The sequence below is a fragment of the Bos indicus genome, chromosome 4 (assembly GCF_029378745.1).
Source record: "Bos indicus isolate NIAB-ARS_2022 breed Sahiwal x Tharparkar chromosome 4, NIAB-ARS_B.indTharparkar_mat_pri_1.0, whole genome shotgun sequence".
NCBI classification, from domain to species: Eukaryota; Metazoa; Chordata; class Mammalia; order Artiodactyla; family Bovidae; genus Bos; species Bos indicus.
This window is the reverse complement of record NC_091763.1, coordinates 109,921,849-109,947,910: the sequence shown is the minus strand read 5'-3', so window position 1 is coordinate 109,947,910 and position 26,062 is coordinate 109,921,849. Positions and strand designations below refer to the sequence as shown.

Below are 26,062 nucleotides of genomic sequence, written 5' to 3'. Positions count from 1 at the left end.
CTGCTGTATTTAAAACAGACAACCAATAAGAACGTGCTATATACCACAGAGAACTCGGCTCAATATTCTGTAATAACCTAAATGGGAAAAGAATTTGAAAAAGAGAATAAACATATGGATAACCGAATCACTTTTCTGTACAACTGAAATACAACATTGTAAATCAACTATAGCCCAATATAAAACAAAATTTTTAAAGAAAAAATTCTAAAATTAAAAAATAAAGCACTATTAATATGAAGAATATAAAACAGAATTATATTCTTTTTTCTATAAGTCCAAAATTATTGAGAGATGGAATATTTTAAAAATTCATATTCAAATTTGAGGAATGCTAAGAGATGGAACATTAAAAATTCTTACCAAATAAAATTATAATCTAATGAGTAGCCTTCACACATATGTCACATAGAAAGCATTACCTCAAATTCCAGAAGAGGATAATAGAGAGCTTTGTCTCTCTAGAGCTTTGTCCTGGGTATTCTTTGGAAGGACTGATGCTGAAGCTGAAACTCCAATACTTTGGCCACCTCATGCGAAGAGTTGACTCATTGGAAAAGACCCTGATTCTGGGAGGGATTGGGGGCAGGAGGAGAAGGGGACGACAGAGGATGAATGGCTGGATGGCATCACTGACTCGATGGATGTGAGTATGAGTGAACTCCAGGAGTTGGTGATGGACAGGGAGGCCTGGCATGCTGTGATTCATGGGGTCGCAGAGTTGGACACAACTGAGCGACTGAACTGAACTGAACTTGTCTATTTTTAAGCCATCCAGAATTTCAAATTAACATTTTATCAAAGAAATCAAGAAAAAGGTACAGGAAATTATATTAGGCATCTGTGTAAGGGACAACTAATGGAAAGATTTGGTGTTAGTTCTAGAAGGTATTGTAGATCATCACAGAAACAGTCAGCTTCAGCTTCTTTGGCATTAGTGGTTGGGGCATAGACTTGGATTACTGTGATACTGAATGCTTTGCCTTGGAAAAGAACATAAGATCATTTTGCCTTTTTTGAGACTGCATTTGAGTACTGCATTTTAGACTCTTGTTGACTATGAGGGCTACTCCATTTCTTCTAAGTGATTCTTGCCCATAGCAGTAGCTGTAATGGTAATCTGAATTAAATTTGCCCATTCTGGTCCATTTTAGTCCACTGATTCCTAAAATGTTGATGTTCACTCTTGCAATCTCCTGCTTGACCTTGTAGAATTAACACCAAAAAAGACATCCTTTTCATCATAGGGGACCGGAATGCAACAGTAGGAAGTCAAGAGATACCAGGAGTAACAGGCAAGTTTGGCCTTGGAGTACAAAATGAAGCAGGACAATGGCTAACAGAGTTTTGCCAAGAGAATGCACCGGTCATAGAAAACACCCTCTTGCAATAACACAAGAGATGACTCTACACATAGACATCACCAGATGGTCAGTACTGAAATCAGACTGATTATATTCTTTGCAGCCAAAGATGGAGAAGCTCTATACAGTCAGCAAAACAAAACCAGGAGCTGACTGTGGCTCAGATCATGAACTCCTTATTGAAAAATTTAGACTTAAATTGAAGAAAGTAGGGAAAACCACTAGACTATTCAGGTATGATCTAAATCAAATCCCTTACAATGATACAGTGGAAGTGACAAATAGATTCAAGGGATTAGATCTGAAAGACAGAGTGCCTGAGAACTCTGGACAGTGGTTCATAACACTGCACAGCAGGCAGTAATCAAAACCATCCCCAAGAAAAAAGAAATGCAAAAAGGCAAAATGGCTGTTTGAGGAGGCCTTACAAACATATGAGAAAGAAGAACAGTGAAAGGCAAAGGAGAAAAGGAAAGATATATCCATCTGAATGCAGAGTTCCAAAGAATAGAAAGGAGAGAGCATAAGTGATCAATGCAAAGAAACAGAGGAAAACAATAGAATGGAAAAGACTAGATCTCTCTTCAAGAAAATTAGAGATATCAAGGGAACATTTCATGCAAAGATGGGCTCAATAAAGGACAGAAATGGTATGGATCTAAAAGAAGCAGAAGATATAAAGAAGAGGTGGCAAGAAAACACAGAAGAACTATACAAAAAAGATCTTTGTGACCCAAATAACAATAATAGTGTGATCACACACCTAGAACCAGACATATTGGAATGTGAAGTCAAGTGCGCCTTAGAAAGGATCACTATGAACAAAGCTAGTGAAGGTGATGGAATTTCAGTTGAGCTATTTCAAATCCTAAAAGATGATGCTGTGAAAGTGCTTCACTCAGTACGCCAGCAAATTTAGAAAATTCAAAAGTGGCCACAGGACTGGAAAGGTCAGTTTTCATTCCAATCCCAAAGAAAGGCAATGCCAAAGAATGTTCAAATACCGCACAATTGCACTCATCTCACACACTAGCAAAGTAATACTCAAAATTCTCCAAGCCAGGCTTCAACAGTATGTGAAGTGTGAACTTCTGGATGTTCAAGATGGATTTAGAAAAGGCAAAGGAACCAGAGATCGAATTGCCAACATCTGCTGGATCACTGAAAAAGCACTAGAGTTCCAGAAAACAAATCAACTCTGCTTTATTGACTATGCCAAAGCCTTTGACTGTGTGGATTACAACAAACTGGAAAATTCTTAAAGAGATGGGAGTACCAGACCACCTAACTTGCTTCCTGAGAAATCTGTATGCAGGTCAAGAAGCAACAGTTAGAAATGGATGTGGAACAACAAATTGTTTCCAAAAAGGGAAAGGAATACATCAAGGCTGTATATTGTCACCCTGCTCATTTAACTTATATGCAGAGTGCTATGCTATGCTAAGTCACTTCAGTCATGTCCGACTCTGTGTGACCCCATAGACGGCAGCCCACCAGGCTCCCCCGTCCCTGGGATTCTCCAGGCAAGAACACTGGAGTGGGTTGCCATTTCCTTCTCCAATGCATGAAAGTGAAAAGTGAAAGTGAAGTCACTCAGTCGTGTCCGACTCCTAGTGACCCCATGGACTGCAGCCTACCAGGCTCCTCCGTCCATGGGATTTTCCAGGCAACAGTACTGGAGTGGGGTGCCATTATATGCAGAGTACGTCATGCAAAATGTTGGGCTGGATGAAGCATAAGCGGGAATCAAGACTGCCAGGAGAAATATCAATAACCTCATATATGCAGATGATACCACCCTTATGGCAGAAAGGGAAGAAGAACTAAAGAGCCTCTTGATGAAAGGGAAAGAGGAGAATAAACAAACTGGCTTAAAATCTCAACATTCAAAAACTATGATCATGGCATCTGGTCCTATCACTTCATGGGAAATAGATGGGGAAACAATGGGAACAGTGACAGACTTTTCTTGGGCTCCAAAATCACTGCAGATGATGACTGCAGCCATGAAATTAAAAGACACTTGGTCCTTGGAAGAAAGGCTATGACCAACCTAGACAGCATATTAAAAAGCAGAGATATTACTTTACCAACAAAGGTCTATATGGTCAAAACTATGGTTTTTCCAGTAGTATAGATATGAGGGCTGGACCATAAGGAACGCTGAGCACTGAATAATTGATGCTTTTGGACTGTGGTGTTGGAGAAGACTCTTGAGAGTCCCTTGGACTGCAAGGAGATCAAAACAGTCATTCTTAAAGAAAATCAACACTGAATATTCATTGGAAGGACTTAAGTTGAAGCTCCAATACTTTGGCTACTTGATGTGAAGAGCTGACTCATTGGAAAAGACCCTGATGCTGGAAATGACTAAAGGCAGGAAGAGAAGGCAACGACAGAGGAATGGATAAGGTTGGATGGCATCACTGACTCAATGGATATGAGTTTGAGCAAACTCTGGGAGTTGGTGATGAACAGGAAAGCCTGGCATGCTACAGTCCATGGGGTCGCAAAAAATCACACACGACTGATGGACTGAACAGAAGTGAATGGAAAGATTTTAAATGTATCTTATGTGAGTAACTCTGAAGTGATCTCACAGGGGTAGAACTGCTCAAACCCATCTACAGCTACATCACAGTGCAGTGTTTAGTTGCTCAGTCATGTCAACTCTTTGTGACCATTTGCACTATAGCCCACCAAGCTCCTCTGTCTATGGGATTTCCCAGAAAGAATACTTGAGTAGGTTGCCATTTTCTTCTCCAGGGGAACTTCCCAAACCAAAGACTGAACCCAGTCTCCTGCATCATAGACAGATTCTTTACCATCCAAGCCACCAGGGAAGCTACAGCCACATCAGTTGTTTGAAGAAGCAGCTTTTCATGGAGCCTAAACACTCTGTAGGAGAGAGTTTTCTAATGGGGCTGCAAGAATATTCAGTGCCCTCTGCTTCTCAATCGCCCTCATGTGGTCACAGCCTGATACTGCTAGATAGAGAGTAAGATAAACTAAATGATTGTCTCTCAGGTTTAGGATTTTTCTTTTCTTCTTTTCCTATCCTGTCCTTATTAGTTTGTTGGAATGTACCTACTCAACTTTCAAAACCTCCTAGGAATAATTGATAATTTTATCCAGGAAATTTCCCATGAAACTCCACACTGGACCAAAAGTCCCTCTCAGGTGTTCCCTTACCATCCTGTATTTGATTTCTCCTAAAATGTTCATCGTTTCATATCTCAGTGTTCTACTCCTGTTTTTTTTGCATGATGCTGCTGAAACGTTAGGAATTAATAGGAAATTTCTTATAAGGATAAACAGAAACTCAGGAAGTGCCTGACTTGTGATATATTCTAGGAGGATTATCTGTCTTCTTCGGAACTGATGCTTTGTTTGGCAAACAAATTTTTGATACTAATTTGACTTCCTTTGGAGCTTTTCTAGATGGAGGAAGTACTTCCATTAATAGATATCACTATCTTGGTGTTCTTGACAGGTCTAGTTATCACTGCAAATTAAAACCATGATCTTCTGAGTCATACAGGAGTTCACGGGAATTCAGTTAACATGTGTGCATTCATCTCCAACTGATGCCACTGACATTTCAGCAGGAGGATTCTTGGTTGGGAGGGGGACTTACATATTTAGTAGCATGCATAATCCTGACGCGACAGATGCGAGTAGCACCTCTTCACCCCTCGTGACAAACAAAACTATCTCCAGATATAGACAAATATTCCTGGGAAGCAGAACTGGTCGCTGATTAGAACCACTGTCCTTAGCTTAATTTGCTTCCCAGGTGGCTCAGTGTTAAAGAATCCACATGCCAAACAGGCATTGTGGGAGATCCCTCAGTCAGGAATATCCCCTGGCGAAGAAAATGGCACCCACCCTGTTATTCTTGCCGGTGAAATCCCATGGGCAGAGGAGCCTGACAGACTACACACAGTCCCTGGGGTTCCAAAGAGTCGGACAGCACGGAGCGACTGAGCATGCGTGCCAGAGTGAGTCAGGCAGTCTGAATTACTGAATTGGGTAGAAATGGAAAAAGCAAGATCTCCAGTTCCAGAAACCAGAGTGTTGGGTTAGCCGTACATGGACTCACTCTCTTCCCCAACCATTCTTGTGGTGGCAAATGGTTGTGTCCTACCAGCTATATCCTCATCTGGCTCATATAAACCAAAGGTTAGAATCTTATAAGATTTACTTATCTTACCCACAGTAAATTTGTCAAAAAGGGAAGACTACAGCTGAAGATAACTTGTGATCTAAGAGCATCTGGCTCAGTGGCTCCTGTTTGTAGATTAATATAAGAGCTTCTCTAGACCTACAAGACCCTTTGGACCCATCAAAACACAATATTTTACTTTAAGTACCTAAAAGTTTGTGTTTGTGGTGAATAAATGCACATATGAGTTTACCTTTAATGTCAGCTTTAGAAATAAACATTAACAGAAATGTAGAGTGAAACAAACTCCTTCCAAAAGCAAAGGAGTGTGAAAAAAAAATTTATTCCTTTTGGATCACTCTGTACAGCCTTCTCCTTCCTATGTTTTTATTTATGTAATAATTTGCCATTTTGAATTCAAAATAAACAAATGCTATTTTGAAAATCAAACAAACATGGGATTTAGAGTCAGAAAACCTGAGTTTGAATCCTCCATCGGTCAGTGTGTGGCCACCGTTATCTTGTAAAGTCATTATTTTTAGCAAGATTTTTTTTTAAATCTATAATTTGAACAAAAATAAAACATGTTTAACTGTCAGTGTCATGAATGTTCAAGATGACAATTATGAGCATGGCAAAAGGACAACACGGAAAATTATGTCTATTTGCTACAGAACAGGAGATAGAAAATTTACACCCAGTGGACAGCTGGATCCAGTGTTTGCCCCAACCTCTGATGCAGAGCATTTAAAGCTGTCACATTCAGGTGTAATAAATGCACTGTGTCAAAAACAAATCTACACGGAAGCCAGGGACTGAAAATTATAAAGACAAATGGCTTATTAAATGCCAAAGGCTAATCATCTCTGTACAAATAACAGGTGTTCCGAGTGAAGGTCCATGTTTTGAGAGCCCTAAGACTACACTGGTGTTCATTTCCACTGATTTCAATGGGAGAGCCAGTATTTAAAAAGATTAATTATAAAAATGCAAAGGAAAAAAAGAAAAAGTCCACTCTCTGCTTGAAATGTAGGTAGACTGTTGTAGGGAACACTTTTCCCTCTGATGAATCACAGCAGACCACCAAGGTTGCCTATACACCTCACTCAGCAATGAGCTGGAATTGCACCTGCTCTACACCTTTCTCCCTCATTAAATCCTTCCTCATCCATGGAAAACTGGCTGATGCTTACTGTGCCCCTCCTGTGTGGCCTGAAAAACTTTAATGGGGTGGAATCACATAATCACGGAGCAGTCCCTGGTCTGGTGAACAAACTGCACACTCTGAACAAACAGGGGCAAACGTTCCTCCAAAGGGCTGATGAGCCCATTGGCGGTTTAATTTAAAGCTGCCCTGGGGTAGCGGAGCCACCTCATCTGGTCTCTTTATGTTTGTGTGACCACAGAACCAGACCGAGTGCTTCCTTTTATTCCTGGACTGCGGCTTCCAAATCACAGAAGAATGAGAACCCTCCCCTGATATGCATCTAAAAACTCAGCTTCGAGGTCACTTGCCTCCATGGCAACTGTCCATACCCATTCCTTATACCATTTGCAAAGCAGCCCGAGAGGCTAATAGGAAGGGTTTATTGCTGTAACTGCCTTGCCCACAATGACAATGCCAGCCTCGCACTTAGAATAACTGGGCTTTGTCCTTTTAGGTGTCATGTATCAAGAACCACAGACCAATTTAAATGGACCTTTAAAAGATTAGTAATTTCATCTAACATTTTTTGAGTATATACTATATTTTATATTTTGGTCACTGTGGCTCAGCATTTCACATGTTATTATTTCATTTAATGCCTACAACAGTTATGAAGTTAGCACTATACATAACATGCCAAGGCCTTACATACAAGCATTGAACTAACTTTTTAAAGATTTTGTAGCAAGAGACAGTGATTTCTTTTTGTTTCAATAGTGCCCCAGCTTAGAGCAGTGGTTCCCACCTTCTTGGCCCCACATATGGGATTCACGGAAGATGATTTTTCCATGGGTGGGGGGAGATGGTTTCAGGATGATTCAAGCACATTACATTTGGTGGTGGTTTAGTCAGTAAGTCGTGCCCGACTCTTGAGACCCCATGGACCACAGCCCACCAGGCTCCTCTGTCCATGGGATTTCCCAGGCAAGAATACTGGAGTGGGTTGCCATTTCCTTCTCCAGGGGATCTTCCTGAACCAGGGATGATTTTTGTACACTTTATTTCTATTATTATTACATCAGATCCACCTCAGATCATCAGGCATTAGATCCCAGAGACTGGGGACTCCAGCCTTAGAGCATTTTCAACTGTGTATTTTATTCTCATTATGATTGGTGAAGACTGACGACAAGGTCAGTGCCCCATTTTACAATGGCAGGCTCTAAGGTTCTCAAGTTTTAAGTAATTGGACAGCAAAAATGGGAGGGCTTTATCTAAAATCCAAACCCACTGGCCACAAAGTAGAGCTTTTCCCCTGTAAAACATATAGTGACAATTCCAACATGGTCCTAAAATACCCTGAGAAAGCAAAGGCTTGAGCTAACCACTGCATTTTCTTTTTCTTTTTTTTTTTTAATTGACTTGTGTTTTAAGCCAGGAGTCAGCAAACTGGCCCTCTGGTCAAATTTGTCTGCCACCTGCTCTTGTAAATAAAGTTTTATTGGAGCACAATCACTCTTTTTTTTTTTTTTTTTTTTGGTATCATCTATGGCTGGTTTTGTGCTCCAGCTACAATGAGAGTTGAGCACAGTCCCACTTCCCTAGAGGGACCCATTATATTCCTGGGTTTTGCATCCCTTGCGTACAAGGTTGGGTCCATTGATACAAACACTGCAGATACAGTGAGTCCATGTACTCGATGTATCATACCATTTTATACAAGGGGTCTGTGGATCCTCAGGTTCTAGTATCCCAAGGGGTTCCTGAAACCAATCCCCTGCACATCCTGAAGGATAACTGTTGTGACACAAATTGTATACTTGCAAATTAATGTATTTATTTTATGGTCCTTTTTTGGAACAAAAAAATTACCAATGCCTGCTCTGTGGCTCAGCGATAAAGACCCTCTTGCCAATGCCGGAGACGTAGGTTCAATCCCACGGTCGGGAAGATCCCCTGGGGGAGGCATGGCAACCCACTCCAGTATTCTTGAAGGGAAAATCCCATGGACAGAGAATCCTGGCAGGCTGCAGTCCATGGGGTCGCAAAGAGTCAGACACAATGAAGTGACTGAGCATGCATGCATGCTCTAGATCATAAAGGAACTCTCCTCGTGACAGATTTGGCTTGGGAATGACTGTGAATAAACATTTTATTTGTTTTTAATTGTGAGGCAACCTTAGGATAGTGTTAGTCTTCATAATACAAATGGAATGAATTCTGAAATTTTCTACAGGAGGGGCGTTTGTTATTAAAAATGTATTTCCCAGAAAAGCACTCGTGGCTTTACCTCCAACTGAATTCTCTGGCCATCCGTGCTCACATGCCAGCCTGGGGCTGAGTTCCTCCCTGCCCAGGGTCACGAGGGCTCTCCTACCTGCTCTGTGGACCCTCAGCCTCACGCTCTCGGTGACCTTCTCCATCACTTCTGCCTCTGTCTATTCTACTTTTAGCTTATGTGTCCTTTCCTATTAATGATTAAACAGGTTAAAATCTTCCCCCAACACAAATAATATGACTTAGGTCCTCTCTCTGCTTCTAGATACCAATTTGTTCTCTCTCCCATCTTTCATGGTGAGCTTCTTGGAAGAGCTATCTACAGTCATGTCTTTGCTCTCAGTTACTCTCTAATCCATTGCCTTTGGCTTTTTGTTTACACCACAGACCATGTGTGCATCCTTATGTATGTAGATGTGTGTGTACACACAGACACACACACACACAAAATTTTTGAAGATGGTCATTATGTCTTGAAGGCTTCCTTGGTGGCTCAGATGGTAAAGCGTCTGCCTGCAATGTGGGAGACCTGGGTTCAATCCCTGGGTTGGGAAGACCCTCTGAAGAAGGAAATGGCAACCCACTCCAGAACCCTTGCCTAGAAAATCCCATGGATGGAAGAGCCTGGTATACTACAGTCCATGGGGTCACAAAGAGTTGGACACAACTGAGTGACTTCGCTTCACTTTATTATGTCTTGAGAATTAATTCATACTAGTGAAACTGCTGAGTGAAATGTATGTAACATTTTAAGCCACCCAGAAAAGCTCTGTTTATATTTCTACCAGCAGTGAACAAGAGTATTTAATTCCCCAGGCACTGCTAACAGTGGAACATCATCATTTTTAAAAACTTAGTCAAGTGGATTAAGAATAATAGTTTTTAAAGGTTGTATTAATTTGTTTTCTTTGATTACTCATAGTGCATCTAATATTTTCATCAACTAACTGGTAGAGGATTAAGATCCAATTTCCAGTATATGGTCTTTGAAATTTTTTATTCTTTTCTAATGTAAAACACTTATAAAATAAGCCAGTAATTTAAAAAGTTGTGCAGTATCATTTAACCCAATTATAGCAATAATTTATCTGAAATAAAGATGGGCATGAAGTCATAATAAATGTGACATATTAAATTCTGAAAATGGCAGTCCAACAAGCCATGCAGCCAAAAAAAAAGAAAAAAATAAATAAACTGAAATATCAAGAAATAATTGAAAGGTCAAAGATCTATGAACACTTTGAATCTAAAATATTAGGCTTTAGGGGGACGTTTTAGAAACCTAAAAATTATGGGTATATTTCATTTAATATTTTTCCTTGAAGATAACAAAACATACCACAAAAATCAAAAATTCAAACAGAACAGTTTTTTTAACTTAACATTTATGAAGCAGGTTTCTTTTTTGTTTTCATAAATTTTTCCTTAATGCATGATGAAATGAAAGTATACCCTTTATAAAAATTAAAAGCTTATTAGAATATTTTGCATTATGTTTCACTTTTTTATTGGGGCCTTTGATGGTAAAGAATTAATGTAGATAAGAATTAAAATATAAGTACTTTGCTAATGAGATAGTCTAATGTTAGATACAAAAAAAAAAACATAATCTTACAGTGATTCTGTTGAAAGTACTTGAAATCATATAGGGTCATTTGATACTGTTGAGATGTAAACAGAAGTTAAAGTGTAAATAAAATACATAGAAATTGCTTGGTTTCAGGACTAAGGCTTGATAATAAATTTGGTCATGGTGACTAAATATGGTTTCAAAATATCTTGCCAGTGAAGGTGTGAGACTTCTCTTGTGAACCTGTGATGTCTGCTAAATTAATTAAAAGCAAATCACAAGATAACACATTTTGAGAAAGAAATATTAGCAACTGCTATTAAAGATGGATCCTGGAGGGCACCATCATATTTTTAAAGGTTAAGTGTTTTTGACTCCAAATTAATTTATATATTTTGATTCTTTACATAATCATCTCCATTAAACTGTAGTCCTATTTCTATTTATTTATTTATCTAGAATGCTGCCTTATACTCATTGTTCTTCCAGAAATGTTTATTGAATGAATGAATCTTTCTTTTGTGACAAGTCCTTGAGTTTTCATGAGTTTTTTTCTTTCTTTTAAATTAGTTTTTATTGGAATATAGTTGCTTTATGATGTTGTTAGATTTTACTGTATAGCAAAATGAATAAGCCATACATATACATATATTCCCTCCCTTTTGTAATTCCTTCCCATTTAGGTCACCAGAGTGCATTAAGTAGAGAAGGCAATGGCAACTCACTCCAGCACTCTTGCCTGGAAGATCCCAGGGCGGAGGAGCCTGGTAGGCTGCAGTCCATGGGGTCGCTAAGAGTCAGACACGAATGAGCGACTTCACTTTCACTTTTCACTTGCATGCGTTGGAGAAGGAAATGGCAACCCACTCCAGTGGTTCTTGCCTGGAGAATCCCAGGGATGGGGAAGCCTGGTGGGCAGCCGTCTATGGGGTCGCACAGAGTCGGACACGACTGAAGCGACTTAGCAGCAGCAGCAGCAGTGCATTAAATAGAGTTCCCTGGATGGGAGACTTTATCATTTTTAAGGTAACCTGTATTATGTTTAAAATGATGCTTCTCGTCTTTATAATCATTAAATGTAGTAATTTGGTTGTAATTTTAAACAATCTGGATCTGAACTGATGTGTTTTAACAATCATTTTACAGTCTGCAACATAAGGCTTAAAGTTTATATAATCTTTGGCCCTGGAATTCTGATTCAATGACTAGGCTCTAATGACATAATTAAAGATTTAGCACAAAAGTTGACTCTAACACAACATATTTTTGAAACATTACAAACATTTTTAAAAACAATCTTCCTTTTATATGACAGTTATTAATGCTATTATTTATTGATGATCACCAAAGCAACTGAGTAAAATGAAATGGATGAATCAGGAGAATCACAAAATTTTTTACAATTAAGCAATTCTAATTCTTCTAATGAAGAGATTCTAAGTTGAAAATTATTTTTAAGCAATTGTCAAAACAACCAAAATCCATCAGTTTCTGGAGAACAGGTGATCATTTGGTGGAAGGGGCACTCAGTCACTCACTGATCTCCATTTACATTTTTACTCCAGGTCCATCTGTCTATTGGGCTTCCCTGGTGGGTCACACGGTAAAGAATCCGCATACAATTTGGAAGTCCTGGGTCCCATCCCTGGGTTGGGAAGATTCCCTGGAGAAGGGCATGGTAACCCATGCTGGTATTCTTGCCTGGAGAACTCCCATGAACAGAGGAGCCTGGTGGGTGACATGGGGTCACAAAGAGTTGGACACGACTGAGCAACTGAGCACACATCTATCTATTAAGAATCTACTACATGCCAGACATTTCCTAAGTGCTTATGGTCTAGAATCACCCTATGGAGGGTCTTGCATTGATACAAGAGATTCTGTTTATCCTATGAGCAATGGGGGAGAAAAATGACATGATTAGACTTATCATTTAAAGATTATCCTTGGTGGTGGTGGTTTAGTTGCTGAGTCATGTCTGTCTCACGCAACTCCCTGGACTGTAGCCCACCAGCAGCCTCTGCCCATTGGATTTTTCAGGCAAGAATACTGGAGTGGGTTGCTATTTCCCTCTCCAGGTGTTCTTCCCCACCCAGGGATCAAACCCAGGTCTCTGCCTGCATTGCAGGCAGATTCTTTAACAACTGAGCCACCAAATGATTCAAAACCATCAGTGGATCCATCAGTCTTATTGGGGCAAAGATGTACTTGACCTACTTGCAATACCTCCAGTTGTCTGGTTAACAGACTCTAGGATGACAATAAAATGTATACTATGGTCATGAGGACAAGGGCTTCGATATACTGCAGCGGGGCAGGTTCACAACACCACCCTACAGCACGAACGGCAACAGTAACTATGAAGGTTGACCTCAGTCTGTGAATACCACAGCCTAAGCCTTGGATCGGTCTTGTTTCCTGGGTATCATATAAACTTCCTGGCTGTTTACTCAACACCTGGCAGAGGTAAAGGTTCTCAGACTTCCCTTCCTCCATACCCACTTCTCCAACCTCCTCTTTTTTATGCAAGGCTATTTGCATGAGTTCAAGCTCTTCCAATTGTGTTACAAGTATGCAAACACCTATCACCTTACACTGTGTTGAAATATATCAAAAGTTATTCCATTAAAGAGAACTTTGCACTCAACTAGGGAAAGCAATCCAGCAAGGTGCAACCTTCCTTAGAAGAGTGTATATACGCCTGTGTTGACATGCTGGTTTGGGATATGAAGGAATCATGAGTACACAAACATTTTTTTTTTTTCTCCCTGTCACAACATCTTTTTTTGTCACATATGCAATTGAAACCTAGATTATACATTTTTTCATACCGATCCTGTCAGCTTCTTTAGAGAATTCTTTTCTATTGTCTTGTTTTCTCTGCTTAGCAGTTTGCACTTTTTACTGTCTCACATTGAGCTACAGGAAGCAATTTAAAATCTTTTTTTCCCTCTTTACCATTACAACTCACTTATGAATAGAGCTTATAACAAAAACAATTTTTAAAGTGACAAGAGAACATCAGTCTCTTCAGAAGTTAAATTTCACTGCAAAAATGAAAAATCAAGTTACAGTCCCCAATTCTGCCTTATCTACAATTATACTTGTTAAAGTTTTTAGTGGAAAGCAACAGAAACTAACTCTGGAGGACTGCACCAGAAAAAGACTTTCTTGAAAGCTAATTGTGTGCATTTACAGAGTCAGCTAGAGAACTTAAAATACCATTTCAGAAAACCTATACAGAAATGTAGACACAGAAAACCTACATAGAAATGTACATTTCAGAAAGCCTACACAGCCAGAATCAGAGTTGAAATTCACTCCACATAACTGTCTGGTGAGGACACCAGTGGTTCCACTTCTCAGCACTAGATGCTTCTGCTTGTATCAACACATCTCTGGCTCTGAAATACACAAACTCACTGTGACTTGCCGATATCCAACGAGGCTTTTGCTAGTCTTGTCTCCTTAGTTTTTTTCAGCTCAGATTGCTGCTTACGATTGGCTGAGCTGAGGTTATGTGCTTTCCCCAACATTAATTTGTATACAACCCATAGAACTTTTAAAATTACTTGCAAGGGAGGTTGAGAGAATGTATATTTTTCTTTTCCAGAATTAATGGTTTTCCTTAATTCTAAGACTTTTGGTAGGAAATCTCCAAACATAAGGAGATTCACCTCTATTTGAAGAAGCAAAACAAAGTAACGAGGATAACACCAAATGTCCCATTACAATAATACAAGCATGCAATGTCTAATTTAAATCTGATTAAATGACATCTAACTCAGAAATCTAGATGTGAAATTATATTCAAATGATAGCCTATTTAAACAGTTTAGAAACATGCCTCAACAATATATTGCCATACATAATGGCATTATGTATGACAATTTTAAAATATGCCAATACAGGAGACATAAGAGATGTGCGTTGAATCCCTGGGTCAGGAAGATCCCCTGGGGTAGGAAATGGCAACCCACTCCAGTATTCTTGTCTGGAAAATTCCATGGACAGAGGGGCCTGGTGGGCTATAGTCCATGAAGTCATAAAGAGTTGCACAGGCTTAGTGTCTAAACAGTACAGCAATATAATAATTATATATAAATAAAATGATATTATATATATATATACATTTATAAAGTATATAGAGTTGACCCATGAACAACACAAGTTTGAACCACATGAGTCCACTTTTACTCAGATGTTTTTAAGTAATAAATCCTATAGTACTACACAATCGGAAGTTGGTTGAATCTGAGATGTGGAACCTCAGATCCTGAAGGGTTGACTGTAAGTTATATGCAAATTTTCCATTGCACATATGCTAGGAGCCACCTAACACCTTTACTGTTCAAGGGTAAACTGTACATAATCTTTAATTAAAAAAAAAAAAGTGCTATGTCCTTTAGCATCTCACTGTGTTCACTTTAAACAAAGCCGTTCTGATTTTATAAACTTTGGCCTTTTTCCTCTTTGCTGCATCTATGTATTAAGACAAACAGTCATAATCTTCTATTTGACTTCATAATAAATGTAGTTCCTTATGTAGTCTTTGTTGAAACTAATTAATTGTAGGACTTTAATATCTTTAAGATATGATGACCAGAGTGGGCATCCCAGGTCGTGCCAGTGGTAAAGAGCCAGCCTCCCAATGCAGGAGACTTAAGAGACACAAGTTCGATCTCTGGGTTGGGAAGATCCCCTGGAGAAGGGCATGGCAAGCCACTCCAGTATTCTTGCCTGAAAATCCTGTGGACAGAGGAGACTGGCTGGCTATGGTCTGTAGGGTTGCAAAGAGTGGGATATGCCTGAAGCAACTTAGCGTGCACACACACACACACACACACAATGACCAGAAGAGTGTTTCCAGTAGGGAAGTCATCTGGCGATCACATTTGGAGCATCGTATTCTGTAACTACTCTATCTGCTTTGAATGGATGCCACACTCTGTCTGCGTCTGCTTCCACTACCATCTGCCTCTCTCACGCTAAATTCATTGCTGGTAATTGACACCTTGGGAATTTCAACAACTCTCGAGTCTCCTGTGTTGCTTCCTTGTTTCACCCACACTTTCATCCTGTATGATATCAGGTTTACCTCGCTAGCATCAGACAATACTAACACCTCGCACCATCTCGTTTCCTGGGGCCTTTCATGCCAACATCACAGTTTGGATCACTCCTGCCACCATTCTTTGCCAAACATCAGATTAACGGATTTTGTCAGAGAAAGCCATAAAATCATATTCAGTTGCCCAACTTCACTGGACATAACCTATTTTTACTGGGCATATTCTTCTCTTACTGATTCACAGTCAATTGTTTTATGTAAAAAATGCTTATGAAATCTGTTTTAAATATAAGGATCTTTTACAGTCTTTGTTGCTTTCTTTACATTGCAATCTACCAAAGTGAAACCACTTTCTCATGCAATGATTCTCAATCCTGACCCTTCAGAGGAGAACAAATTCATTAGGGATCTCCAAAGGTCCTAAAAAGTACACAATCTTTAAATCAAAGGCATTTGACAATGAATATTTCCTCTAGCTTGCTAGTTCTGTGAACACAGGCAAAGCTGTTCTCGTTTCTATGTCTAACTTTCCCTATCAGTAACTTAAAATAATTACATCTAATCCATACAACTATCATAACTGCTTTTCAGAAAATATCTCTGGACACACCTTTACACTTTAAATGTGGGTGAACATTAAAACTTTCCTATTTCCCTTTTACATTTCCCTTTTAGAGTTTCATCTTCCGTTCTCTTGGATTCTCAAATATTATCTCCTGGCTGACTCCGGATCCCAAATGTTATCCCTGAGTCATTCCCAATCTTCTTTCCTCCCTTAAATGGAGCATAACCTGAGACATGAATTTTTATCTAGATAGTTAATCAGGCAGGGCTTACAAACGATAATTTCAATATTTCCTTGGAAAATATAAGTACTGATCTGCCTGTGAAGCTAGAAAAAAGCTGAAGTGCTTTGATACAAAAACCTGAGATTACATTTTTCTACTACTTTCCTTTTGCTTTTCTCCTGAGAGACTAGGGTTAAAAGAGAGAATAAATGGAATGGAAATGAGGATAAGTGGGAGGAGAAAAAGAATTTACAAGTCAGAAAGAACGATTATTTTAAACATGAGTTTAAAAATGATTGTTTAATTTTAAGTTGCTTACATAGTAATATACAGCTGTATGTCTCCCTAAGCCCACATTTGTCTTGTTTGTGTGGGATTTTGTGAAAATTCAGAAAAAGAACTGGTTCCTATTTCCAGTTCAAGATTCAGAAACAATGGCAGCCTATAGATGAGGTGAATGTAAAGCACCTGGGAAATTTGTAAAAAATCTGGGGGACTTCAGTAACCTTGTGACAAAGAGTAGCGTAGAGCAATTATTAAGGTCTTAAGCATCGGTTCAGTCAGATCAGATCAGTCGCTCAGTCGTGTCTGACTCTTTGCGACCCCATGAAAAGCATCGGTTAAAGTGATTCATACATATATTCCGAGCTACTTACTACATATTTATAAGTATATACCTTACACTGAGCTCAAATATAGTATTCATAAAAGTAAAGTCATATTCCTTAAACAGTGTCCAAAATCAAATGTCTAGAATATCTATTATTCTTATAGGTATCAAAATAATGGCATTATACTTAACCCCAACTTTCCCCATTTTCAAGCTGTTTGCTATACAAACCTCATTTATTAAGAAATCTATTCAGTAGCAGTGACCATCAGAAAATCTACTGTCTTCAGGAAATATTTCTCATCAACGTAATTGCTTAAGTAATGTTTCACTGCTTGTCTGCTTACTTTTAAAAAGCAGCAATAGGAAACTTCATATTGTTCATTGGGGAAAAAGTATCAATATAAGAACTAGAACAGAAGATTTTTTTTTTCTTTCTGTATCTTGGAATGCATACAAAGCTATTACTTTGTTCAGAATTCCCTAAATGTTTTTGGGGGACCCAGAGCACCATTAATAGAACTTAATCAAAAATTCCAAGTAAGGGAAAACACAAATGTTCTAACTTGTAGAAAGGGTGGGAGTTTAATAGATGGTTAGCAATAAGTGTCAGCTGAGGTTCAGACAGTTTCCAAAAGCTGATCAAAAATAGCGTGTGGGAAAAGGCAAGAAATTTTTTGTGGTTAGTAGCCATTTCATGGGCAATGTGGGTTGATCAAGAAGGGTGGAGAAATTGGGAGACCAACCACCTGAGATGAGAGGAAGGAAGTGCAAGCCCTGTTCACCCCCTCATCTTGTCAGAGACCCTATCTCTGAACCATTTTTATAAAACCCTCATCAAATTCCCCCAGATTGGGACACACAGTTTTGGAGGGCAGGAGCCCACTCTATATCTCTTTGCCTGGCAAAGCAAGAAAGCTATCCTTTTCTACTTCACCATCCTCCCAACTCCCACCCTTGAAAAAGAGACGGGTGGAGAAAAAGTTAATGATTCAGGTCCTACAGAAGGGGATGAAATAGAACATCTGAGAGAAAAGGGCAGGAGATGTCCACCATGGAAATTTCCCATCCCACTGGGTCTCTCTCACCTTTCCCAAGTAGCACCATAAAATAAGCAGCAACATACATGTTGAGAGTTTTTCTAAGAACTTATGAGGTAGAATATTTAAAAATTCATCCTGTACTCAGTCAGAGATTTTTGCTCACTGATTAGTCCACATTTATGTTTTTCTCTCCATAGAGTCATTGTTTCTCAATGCCATTCAAATTAAAACCTGCCCAAAAACTTATGAGAAAAAATATGCCCAAGTAAATGATGGGACTTAATTTCAAAGTGAGACTTAACATTTATTTCATTTGGAAGAGGGTAGAGTTAACCCCCGCAGATTATGTTTGAGCAGAAGACTTCTGAGCTACTGAATTTCTGTTTTCCAGAAACTACTTACTAGCTTTAAGTTCTGCAGATTATGGTAGGCGAGTTAGCAGGCTTTTGAGAATTCCATGTTAGGAAGAAAAAGAAGCAGACAAGCAGAAACATTGTCATCTATTCTGAGTAGAGAGATGTGGTAGCTGGCTTAATGAAGGAAATTCTGAAAATGACCACATAGAGATAAACCGAAGTTTAGGAATTCTATCTCCATAACCTAACCCTGGGCTTCCCTGGTGGTTCAGATGGTAAAGAATCCACGTTCAATTGTGGGAGACCTGGGTTTGACCTCTGGTCTGGAAAGATCCCCTGGAGGAGGGCATGGCAAACCACTCCAGTATTCTTGCCTGGAGAATCTTCATGGACAAAGGAGCCTGGAGGGTTCAGTCCATGGGGTCATAAAAGGGTCAGACACAACTGAGCAACTGCGCACAGCCCAACCTAACCCTAACCTATGATGTAATAAATGTTATGGCTCCATAGCATATCCAGTGCTTCTCAAACTGAGGTCCCTGAATCGGCATTAGCACCACCTAAACACATGTTAGGAATCTGTGTATTAACACAGCCTCCCACTGATTATAATGTGGACTACAGTTTCAAAACCACCACTCCAGGCTGCAATCCTGGAACTCTGCTTCCAAGTTTATGTCCTGGCATCCTGTCCCTTGCTACTCAGTTACAGAACCCCATCCAATAGGACACCTCGCCCAATCAAATTCTCTCCCTCTAGAATTTAACTAAGAAACATAAACACTGGAAAATCTGTAACAGGTGATGGTTTGAAGTTGGAAAGTCAGACATACTTAGATACAATGTGAACTGACGTTTTAGAGCCCTTGTGAAGAACATGGGGTGTTGGTTTATTAACAAGAGTAGGAGAATAGAGCAGATACACAAAGAGATGAGAAATGAGAGATACAATTAAGTGGCCACTTTTTGTTCCTATATTTTTCTTATTCTTGGCTTTGGCCTCATGTCATTTATGGCTGTGTTTTTTTGTTCATGGGTTTGGTGTGGCGTCTTGCATAAATGACCTATCCCACTCTCCCCTTTATTTTCATGAGCTTAGATACATTTCTCTTTCCTGTAACAAAATAATTCTAATACAAGTGTGTGCATAATAGTAGTCAGGTAGCTGTTTAAATAAAGGAAAATAAGAGTTATCAGCTGCTGAGTATGGCTAAATGGATTTGCAGTTAATTGGTGGATGCAATTATTTAAATGAACCCTTTCAAACACAAGTAAAGTGCTAAAAGCAAACAAAGTGAAGATATATACTTGGGAGCATTGGGGATAAGTGTTTTCTAATTAGCTATTAAACTATCCTAAGGATACCATTTCTAGTACATGTTCTAGTTGTTCTAGTTTAAATGAATCCCATGACGCTTGGGTATTTCTGGATGTAGCAGGAAAAAACCTAAACTTTTAGCTTGCTGCTTATCTCTTATTTGATTTTGAACATTTTATTCACCCCTTCAGAACTTGAAGGTTTTTTCCCCACTGCTTACTGAAGAAAATACCTTAATAGCAGCATTATGGTAATGCAAGGGTTTTATATCTGGAAGGAGTTATTTTAAGATAGCTCTTACATTGAGAGGTTTTCTTATAATATTTCTGTCTTACATTTACTTTAATTGGCATTTAAAACATTTTTGTCCACACCATGAACCAGTACTAATATGAACGACTGAATTAATCAGAGAGTAAAAGGACAAATATTCCTTAATGAAGAATTCCAAATAATAAATGTAGAAAGAATGGAAGAAATCGAAAATTGCAAATAGCACACTAGAGTAATAATTGTTGTAGGCCCAATCCACTGACAAATGATAAAATTAATGAGCAGAACTTTAAGGAGAAAAAGGATATTTACATAGTTTCAAAGCTCCTCCTCCAAGTATTTATTAATTACTCTCATAATCTTAAACATTTTCTAGTATTCTTACTAGAATACTAGAGTGGGCTGCCATTTCCTTCTCCAGGGGATCTTCTGGACCCAGGGAATAAACCCTTGTCTCCTTCATTGTAGGCAGATTCTTTACTGCTGAGCCACCACCCTCCACCAGGGGAGCTCAATTTCTTTGATAATCTTCCCTTCTGGAGGTGGAGCACAATGCCATTAAGTGCAGTGTTGGCTGGACTTGGTGATTTCCTGCTCACAAATTCAGGATGGAAAGAGAAATAGCAAGTTTACAGAAGAGAAACCTAGCAGACACCATCTGAGACAAGTGATCAAGGTCAGGTCACCATTAACAATTCACCCTGATATTATGTAACCCCAGATAACCATGCACAAATCCACAACTGCAGTCTAAGCACGAGCACCATCCCACAGATCCAAATTGAAGGATGTTACACAAAGGCACTCTTCAAAAACCGTGAAATACAAGAAAAGAAGGACCGTCACAAACTGGGGAAGTTTAAGATGTGATATTTCAATGAAATGTGGATCCTCGAAAAACAGTAACAAAATGGTATTTGTAGAAAACTGATGAAATCAAAATAAAATCTATAGTTCAGTGAATGTTCATATATTTGTGTAAATTTATTAGTTTTGGTAAATACACCACGATTCTGTCCAACACTTGCATCAGAGGAAGCTGGACCAAGGGTACATAAGAGATCTTCATATTATCTGTGCAACTCCTCTGTGAATCTGTAATCTACATTTCAAAATAAATTTTTTAAACAACGTGCACTCTGGGTTACAAAGAGGAATCCAGTTCTGAAGACCTACTCTCACGACCGTTGCTATTCGAGAGTACAGTGGACTACAGGGCTTCTTTCTAAAAAGATCCATCTTCCTCGGAACACGGGGATTTTTTTTCCTGATATACTTGAATTCTATCTTGTGACAAACTACTGCTATGAAGAGGTGAGTAGATACTAAATAAATCAGGGTGGAATTACTACATTTGGTATCTGTCATTTAAAACATTTATAATAAAATTTACTTATAGTCACAAAAATGAACATTTTCAAGGCTAAAGTTTTAATGAAGAAAAGCAATTACATTATAGCCTTATGGTTTGCCATCTTGTTAAAAAGTTATTTGTATATGTCTAATGTAAGACTATGTTTTGTATCACTGTGATGGTTCTATATTCCATTTAATCAAATTAGGTAGTCCTGAAAACTAGATATCAAATTCTGGTTTCAGTTTCCTTCTTATTTCATATTTATGCATAAGACTCTGTCAATCAAGAATATTTACTGGAAAGACTGTCACTAATGCAAACAATAAGCTAAATGACCCTTACTGCATGTAAGAAAATGTGGGGTTTTTTGCCACCTTAAGTTCACTAAGATATGATCTTGTTTTTGAAGGACAGTATGTAAGGTAGGAGAAGGCCCTGGCACCCCACTCCAGTACTCTTGCCTGGAACCTCGCATGGATGGAGGAGCCTGGTGGGCTACAGTCCATGGGGTCGCTAGGAGTCGGGCACGACTGAGCGACTTCACTTTCACTTCACTTTAATGCATTGGAGAAGGAAATGGCAACCCACTCCAGTGTTCTTGCCTGGAGAATCCCAGGGACGGGGGAGTCTGGTGGGCTGCTGTCTACTCGCACAGAGTTGGACACGACTGAAGTGACTTAGCAGCAGCAGCATGTAAGGTAATTTTATATTGTGTTACATACTTTTGAGGCATACACACTAACATCCCATGCAAAGAGTATTCTCCTGAATCTAGAATGAATACAATGTCTCCTAATTTTATAAATTTGAGGCCATCAAATATGATTATTGTCAGCCTATGACCAGCATAGCTACCTACACGTATCCACCTCCAGTCTTACCTCTTATACAGAACAGCCGTGGTGGATACCTGCCAAGTAAATTACCTGTCTGAGCAAAGGCAATGTGCCCAGTGATTCAATAACTACAAGCTGTGGTGAAGGCGAAGCAGAAGCCATGGGGTAGGGGGAAGCGTTGCAGAAACTGTCAATAAGCTGGCAATAGTTGGAGAGTTAAAGCCATGTGAGGCACTGGGACAGTTGGAGAGAGGGGTTTGCCATAAACAAACCCTTCTGTCTTGCCCTCTATCCATGAGACTTTGAGAAAGTAATTAGCAAATACTATTCTTGCCAAAGGTGAGATCTATGGTGTAAGACCCCGGGGTAAACAGGAAACTCACAATTACTGGGGGATGCTATGGTGAACCAGATGAGATTGTTTTGTTTTTAGGATCAAGATGCATGACTATAGCATGCATCTATATTTGCATCATAATAATGCATCATTATTATGACTATAACAATTTGGTTAAACCTCCTGGGCAGTATTAAAAGCTTTACATATGCTGACTCACATAATTCTCCCAACACAAAGACCTGGGAGACAGGCAAAGGTATTATCATCATCTCTTTCTTAATAGCTGCTGAAATGTATAATCAAGATGTTAATGGGGACTTTCCTGGCTGTCCCCTGGTTAAGACTCCACCTTCCAATGCAGTGGGTGAGGGTTCAGTCCCTGGTCTTGGAACTAAAATCCCACATGCCTCACAGCCAAAAATCTAAAATATAAAACAGAAGCAATATTGTAACAAAGTCAGTGAGGACTTTAAAAATGATCTACATTAAAAAAATTCTTTAAAACTGAAAATAAATAAATAAAGATGATGTTGAGAAAGCCCTGTTAAGTAACAACAATATTTTAGGTTCACTTTGATATAGTTTGTTTCTGGTACCTAACAGATTCCATTTATACAGCTTGTGTTCCAGAATGACTACAGTATTTTATATCCACAAATGAATAAAATGCCTTGGAGTCTGAAAATGAAAACAGAATAAATCTTTCCAAATAATGAAGAGAAGCTTTCCACTGAAGAGCATCTGCATACGCAGGCCTTTGACTCCAGTAGTATTTAAAATTAAAATTTCTTATTTTTCCTTTTCTTTTGCCAAGAAGTATCTATCATTCCTTTTAATAAAAATGAGTACAATCTAAATCTTTCTTGACATTTCTAATCTAATGAAGGGACAAGGAAATAAAATGCTATGTTTCTTGTCATTTTTTTTCCAAAAAGGCTTTGAAATAAACTTGTTCAGTGATGACAGCATAATAATGAAAAGTGTATAATGAAAACCGCATCCTGACGGGTTTTCACATACTTATGTGGAAGTAAAAAAAGTGAATCATTGCATGGCAGGGATAAATAGACTAAGCCCAAAGTTAAAAATAAAGACGGTAACACTGAACTTGCATGTATCAAGACAGAGATTCCTATTAAAAGGGCCATGTGAGTAACCAACAGAGATGTGCAGACATGTGCTCAGTCATGGCACAAGCTGCCAGGCAAGAGATGTGTGCAAGCTTGAATGTGCCCTTTTCATACACCATACAAATATTTACTCTAGTAGATATAGGATTTAAAAAAAACAAAAACAGCTATGTGCTCTGAGATTCATATGAAAGGAAGAGGAATAAAATTTTCTCATTTCTGTTAAGAAATACGGATATAAATGATAATTTGGAGATTTTTTTTTCAGCAGTGGAATTAGATAAAATATCTTCCAGACTAGAAAACATAAAGATCTCCAGAATATTCTACAGCAATGACAATAAGTATTCCTAATCATTATACTAAACTGAATTTACAGAGGACTGACTATCAAAAAGAAACGATGCCCTACTTGTTTTTTCATGATCTCATTTAGGGCTCATTCCAAACGGCTGAGATTGTATAAATCATCCTATGTAATAGGAAGAAGCCTCAGAGAATCAAAGAGATTTTAACAAAAAGGAAATTGCCATTGTTACAAAGTTCATACCTACATCTTTAACTCCAGTGTTCAACATCTGTATTAAATTCATTGTTACGGACAATTATTTTGAAACTATATTTTATATTTAGGATTTTATTCAATTGTACACCTATTTTGAATATATGCCTGCTTTTGAACTGAAGATAATAAGGGTCAACTTTTACTGAATGACCAGACTACCCTGAGCAAAGCATTTTACATGTTTCATCACATTTAATCCTCACAACAATCCCACTATATACATATTAATATTGTCCCCATTTTATAGTTTAAGAAACTGACATTTGAAGGAGTTAAATAATTCTCCCAAAGTCATATATTTTTCAAAGGGTGGACTGAAATTTCAAATATACTTGTTTTGACTTCAGAAGGAGCAAACTTAGCTATACTCATGTATAGCAGGCTTCTCGAAAGAACTGCCTTCCTATTTGAGTGCTTTAAGTTATGTATTTATAGTTTCAAATTTTGGAGAGTCTCTTAGAGTTTTAGACTGACTTTAGACTCTGATTGCTTGAAAATATGTTGTTAAGTCTTATTACACAAAGAAAACATAATGTGTTATGATCATATACCTTATATCAACAATGTTTCACGATTTCCTCTAAGATTTAGAAATGGATTTACGGAAGCCTGTCTTTCTAAAGCTTTCAAGGTAACATCTTAGGCATGTTCATGGAATGAATTATTGTATCTCCTGAATTGTCGTTTTAAGTTAGTTTAGTGAAAAGTAGAGCCAGTTTTCAAGATAATTTGGTGGCTGGAGGAAAGAAAATTTTACTATGAGCAAACAGTCAGGCTTGTGTGTTTGTATTTTCCTGAAAACAATAATTACTGCTGTCTGGATAAATAGAGCTTATTTTTATGTGACAGCCTAAGTAGAATAATTAAATCTTTATCAACATAAATTATTATTTCCACACAAGCACAGGCATGGATTAAACTTTTGCTTCTTTAAACACACCTCATTTTGGTGGACTGAATACACAGCAATAAGATTTTGAAGTCTATACATACATTTAAATGCATTAACTCCCAATATTCTTTTCATATTCAAGCCATATGTGGATAGAAAACTTAAGTCTTTTTTTTTTTTAATTCCCAATACTATGGGCATACCAATATACATGGTGTTAAAGGCCTTTTGTTCAAATTCTGCAATTTCAGTTTTCTCATCCTTAATTCAAGAAAAGATATCTGCTTTGTCTATATCCTATGGTTATTGGGAGATAATGAGATAATATACACATTTTAATTTATATAAGTAGGAAACATTATATATATCATTATATGAGTATAATATACTCATAATATAATTATATATAATATAAATATAATTATATTAAATATATATAATATAATTATATATAATATAATAATATACTCATTAGAGGAAGAATTATTCCCTGAAAAATAACTCATTAAACCTTTTCTTCAAGGTAATGAACACTTCTGTATTCTATCCAGCTTTTATTTATTCATTTATGATTTGAGTCTACTTTGTTTCTTCAAAGGCTTGCTGTACCTTACAATGTTAAATGTAAATAAAACAGAACAGAAAATAAAATGTAGATAAAACTGTACTTTAAGGAAGAGAAGAGTTGCATTTCTTCTCTAGATAGCCTTGATAAATTTCTGTAACTGAACATAAATTTACACCAGGGGAGAACTATGGAACTCAGCAGTTAATACAGTCTCCACGTTTGAGAGAATATAAAACTACCAAGAGGTGCTCAATAAACATGTATTAAAAACGGTGAATGACAGAGTGAGTTAACCTGGAGAGAGTCTACTCCATTTCAAGCCCCTTGACCTCAAATAGTGGGTGTAACATATCTTGTTAATCTTTATGCCATGGAGTGACATAACTGTTACT

At 38.1% G+C, this 26,062-nt stretch overlaps 1 long non-coding RNA gene across 1 annotated transcript in view; it reads right to left on the bottom strand.

Annotated features, from left to right (window-relative positions):
• Window positions 1-8,068: 8,068 nt before the first annotated feature.
• LOC139182790 (uncharacterized) overlaps window positions 8,069-26,062 on the bottom strand; it is a 74,092-nt gene continuing 56,098 nt past the window's right edge. Inside the window, exon 2 of the long non-coding RNA XR_011566362.1 lies at window positions 8,069-26,062. This exon is cut by the window's right edge and continues 26,072 nt beyond it. This is a non-coding gene — a long non-coding RNA (uncharacterized lncRNA).